Source organism: Schistocerca serialis, chromosome 1 (genome assembly GCF_023864345.2).
Source record: "Schistocerca serialis cubense isolate TAMUIC-IGC-003099 chromosome 1, iqSchSeri2.2, whole genome shotgun sequence".
NCBI lineage: Eukaryota > Metazoa > Arthropoda > Insecta > Orthoptera > Acrididae > Schistocerca > Schistocerca serialis.
This window is the reverse complement of record NC_064638.1, coordinates 823,347,137-823,352,433: the sequence shown is the minus strand read 5'-3', so window position 1 is coordinate 823,352,433 and position 5,297 is coordinate 823,347,137. Positions and strand designations below refer to the sequence as shown.

Here is a 5,297-nt window from a genome sequence, read left to right as displayed (position 1 = left end):
TCGACGCACTTAGAAACTCATCCGCTGATTTTATGTAATTTCTTACTACCACCCTCCGCAATGCGGAATATGACAGCTGTAGAATGGCTGAAATGTCCTTGTGTGGCTTTGTTACTCAGGTGGCACCCAATAACTACTCCACGTTCGAACTCACTGAGTTCCCCTACACAGCCCATTCAGCTGTTATTGCTTCTCTGCTACCAACACAGTATCATTTAAACTGGCTAGGTCTCCTCCCCTGACATCTAGTAGTCAGTTGCGCCTTACACAGGGGTCTCCCACTATTTTGGCCATTAGTGTAGATTACTAACTAATTAACTTCTCCTGAACAGGCCATGAAGGCACAACGGTACCGACCGGCCGCCGTGTCATCCTTAGCCCACTGGCGTCACTGGATGCGGATATGGAGGAGCATGATGTCAGCACACCACTCTCCCGGCCGTATGTCAGTTTCCGAGACCGATGAAGTATAGATTAGTAAAGCAATTTACAGAGACTAGATCACTGTATCTGTGTTACAGAAAGAAAGATCCAGAAAACTATTTCAACTGAGAATAAACTAGATAATGCTATTTTTGTGTGGAAGTGAAGTTTATCTGCAGGTTGGCAAGCAAGTTCTTTAATCAATCTTTGTTTTATCAAACAACAATTTAGAATGCCTGACTGTATACGAAGCCAACGGCCTTGCCGCAGTGGTAACACCGGTTCCCGTCAGATCACCGAAGTTAAGCGCTGTCGGGCTGGGCTAGCACTTGGATGGGTGACCATTCGGTCTGCCGATCGCTGTTGGCAAGAGGGGTGCACTCAGCCATTGTGAGGCAAACTGAGGAGCTACTTGACTGAGAAGCAGCGGCTCCGGTCTCGGAAATTGACATACGGCCGGGAGAGCGGCGTGCTGACCACGTGTCCCTTCGTATCCGCATACAGTGACGCCTGTGGGCTGAGGATGACACGGGGGCCGGCCGGTACCGTTGGGCCTTCATAGCCTGTTCGGGAGGAGGAGAGAGTGTATACGAAAACAGCGCACACGTAAGCCTTGCGGTCAGTCTCTTTCAGCAATTAACTTCAGATAACAAACAGCATGTCAAAGTAAAACAATTACTCTCGCAACAGTAATAAAATAATGTGATCTCGAAAGCGGACAAGAATAATATACAATAAAAACGTATTCTGAGTAACAGATAAACATTATACAGGGTGGTCCATTGCTAGTGACCGGGACAAATATCTCACGAAATAAGCATCAAAGGAAAAAACTACAAAGAACGAAATTCGTCTAGCTTGAAGGGGGAAACCAGATGGCGCTATGGTTGGCCCGCTAGATGGCGCCGCCATAGGTCAAACAGATATCAACTGCGTTTTTTAAATAGAAACCCCCATTTTTATTATATATTCGTGTAGTACGTAAAGAAATATGAATGTTTTAGTTGGACCACTTTTTTCGCTTTGTGATAGATGGCGCTGTTATAGTAACAAACGTATAAGTACAAGGTATCACGTAACATTCCGCCAGTGCGGACGATATTTGCTTCGTGATACGTTACCCGTGTTAAAATGGACCGTTTACCAATTGCGGAAAAGATCGATATCGTGTTGATGTATGGCTATCGTGATCAAAATGCCCAACGGGCGTGTGCTATGTATGCTGCTCGCTATCCTGGACGACATCATCCAAGTGTCCGGACCGTTCGCCGGATAGTTACGTTATTTAAGGAAACAGGAGGTGTTCAGCCACATGTGAAACGTCAACCACGACCTGCAACAAATGATGATGCCCAAGTAGGTGTTTTAGCTGCTGTGGCCGCTAATCCGCACGTCAGTAGCAGACAAATTGCGCGAGAATCGGGAATCTCAAAAACGTCGGTGTTGACAATACTACATCAACACCGATTGCACCCGTACCATATTTCTATGCACCAGGAATTGCATGGCGTCGACTTTGAACGTCGTGTACAGTTCTGCCACTGGGCACAAGAGAAATTACGGGACGATAACTGATTTTTTGCACGCATCCTATATAGCGAGGAAGCGTCATTCACCAACAGCGGTAACATAAGCCGGAATAATAGGGCAACGGAAAATCCACGATGGCTGCGACAAGTGGAATATCAGCGACGTTGGCGGGTTAATGCATGGTGCGCCATTATGGGAGGAAGGATAATTGGCTCACATTTAATCGATGGCAATCTAGATGGTGCAAATAATGCTGATTTCCTACGTAATGTTCTACCGATGTTACTACAAGATGTTTCACTACATGACACAATGGCGATGTATTTCCAACATGATGGATGTGCGGCACATAGCTCGTGTGCGGTTGAAGCGGTATTAAATAGAATATCTCATGACAGGTGGATTGGTCGTCGAAGCACACCGGATGTGACGTCCCCGGATTTCTTTCGGTGGGGAAAGTTGAAGGATATTTGCTATCGTGATCCACCGACAAGGCCTGACGACATGCGTCTGCGCATTGTCAAAGCATGTGCGAACATTACGGAAGGCGTACTACTCGCTGTTGAGAGGAACGTCGTTACACGTATTGCCAAATGCATTGAGGTTGACGGACATAATTTTGAGCATTTATTGCATTAATGAAGTATTTACAGGTTTTCACGCTGTAACAGTATGCGTTCTCAGAAATGATAAGCTTACAAAGGTACATGTATCACATTGTAACAACCTAAATAAAATGTTCAAACGTACCTACGTTCTGTATTTTAATTTAAAAAACCTACCCGTTACCAACTGTTGGTCTAAAATTGTGAGCTGTTTGTTTGTGACTATTGCAGCGCCATCTATCATAAAGCGATAAAAGTGGTCCAACTAAAACGTTCATATTTCTTTAAGTACTATACGAATATGTAATAAAAAATGGAAGTTCCTATTTAAAAAAAAAAAAACGCAGTTGATATCCGTTTGACCTATGGCAGCGCCATCTGGCGAGCCAATCATAGCGCCATCTGGTTTCCCCCTTCAAGATAGACAAGTTTCGTTCTCCGTAGTTTTTTCGTTTGACGCTTATTTCGTGAGATATTTGGCCCTGTATAGATAAAACAACATTGCTTCTGCTAGCAAATTACCTTGCAGAAGGGCCGAAAGTAAAAGAGCAACAACGCACTAGATGGATCTACAATCCACTGGTACTAACACACAAACCAAATCCTGAACAGACAAGACACAGGACAACACAGTCTACATTTACATACAACGTAATATAGTATCGGCCAGGAAAATGTCTAGACAGTTAAAAGGTACAGTGACATTGCTATTACAGAACGATATCACAATTCAAACATCAATGGCACACTTAGATAGCACCAAAGCTATGCTGTGGAATTACACTTAAGCACAGTTATGGCACAATGAAATTCCTTCCAGCCTTGCCGTGCTTCTTCACAGCAACAAACAATACCTGCGCAACTCAATCGATTATGCCAGACAGCACTACACTTTAGTTTGGTTGGTCAAAATACTGACCATGATCAATGCCCGCCGACTGTAGTTACGTCACACACTAAAGAAGAAGTCGCATTATGCTCTGCACTGTGTTGCTGTAACCGAAACCCTCCTTCTTCCCTGTCTGTGACTCGCTGTCTTATTCTAGCCGCCAGAAGGAAGACACCTTCTGCTAGCACAGCTCGACGCTATGTTGCGGCCGCCCACGCCCCACTCTGGCCGTTGCAGTCCACTCCTGCTGCTTCTTGGCTGCTCTCAGCTCCACGGCACTCTCTTCTCCTGAGCCTGTTTTCCTTGTGGTTGTCTCTGAACTTCCACGACAATTACCCGGACCCCGTCCTGTGGCTGCTCCTCGGGCCAGCCACGTTGAAGCAAAGCAGTTCTGGCTGGTGCGCCATACGGAGCCCTGGCTGCACCTCGGGACTTGCCTGCCCCTTCGTGCAATGCTCTCTGGCGCCGGTTCAAGTAGATTTATTCGTTCTAGCGCCACAGTTGGGATTTCCTGTGACCAGCGCATCCTGGGCCAGCCTCCTAGATTTCAAAAAACCTCAACTGTCGCGCCGCCGGCTGTTGTGGCCGAGTGGTTCTAGGCGCTTCAGTCTGGAACCGCGCGACCGCTACGGTCGCAGCTTCGAATCCTGCCTCCGGCACGGATGTGTGTGATGTCCTTACGTTAGTTAGGGACTGATGACCTCAGATGTTTAGTCCCATAGTGCTCAGAGCCATTTGAACTGTCGCGCCGGCCCCTGGGCCCCAGTGATGCACCACCGTATTATCAGCCACTTTCTCTGCGACTTTCACTTCACTGTCACTTTCCAAGTGACATGCTCGGTTCAGTTTCACGTTCGCAACTGTCGCCCACTGTTTCGCGCCGCCCCAGCAGTGCTCGGTGTTGCGCTACCCCTGCCCTTTCGCCGCCACATGCGGCACATGCAGAGACTAGACTGCCTGGCTCATGCAGGCGCCACAGGCTTTGGTGGACGAGAAGAGAATCGTGTCGAGAAATTTCAGTTTCAGGGCACAGGAGCGACACTGGAAAGAAATTCAAGAATACTATTGCATCATATAGCGCTTAAGACTGACGTGTCCGTAATATCTCCCCACAGAGCTATACACGAACTCGAACTGCAATCATAAATGTGGAGAAGACCGAGACATATTTATGCGGAATTCTTTTCGAAATTCCTTACGTTTTTACGATTACATTCACCGTGTTTGAAATGGCTTAGTCTTATAACAGAGTTATACTTTGATAACGTGGTATATACACACTGATGTGACGAAAGTCATGAGATACTGATATGCACATATACAGACGACGGTAGTATCGTGTACACAAGGAACTGCATTGACGGGGCTGTCATTTGCATTAAGGTGACTCGTGTGAAAAGATTTCCGACGTAACTGTGGCCGCACGAAGGCAATTAACAGACTTTGAATGGCGAATGGTGTAAGACGTCGTGGTCTCCTGACCTTCATTGCTTACATATTCCGCCCTCACAATCATATTCCGCACATCAAGACGCTTCATTCGAACCCAAACTCGATAAGATAAAGTCAATGTTGTATGAATTCATGTAAACGATATGCAAATAACAAGTGCGCACCTGGGTTGAAATACTCGAGGCTGGCGTACACACACAAATTCCAGACACGACGGTCACAGGAGCTTTTAGTTCGAGAGAGGCAGACCACACACTGGGAGGCCGGTCCCTTCAGAGGACGAGTCAACCTCGGCCGCCCGTGGAGCAGACAGCATGTGCCCGAGTGAAAGGGGCAACGACCCCATGTTTGGCTTAAAAGCAAATTCCGCTACATTGTGTGGGAGCCTCCAACCTATG

The 5,297-nt window shown here is 46.8% G+C and overlaps 1 pseudogene; it reads left to right on the top strand.

The window, feature by feature from the left end:
• Positions 1–674: 674 nt before the first annotated feature.
• LOC126427297 (5S ribosomal RNA) lies at positions 675–792 on the top strand (annotated as a pseudogene).
• The last annotated feature ends 4,505 nt before the right edge of the window (positions 793–5,297 follow it).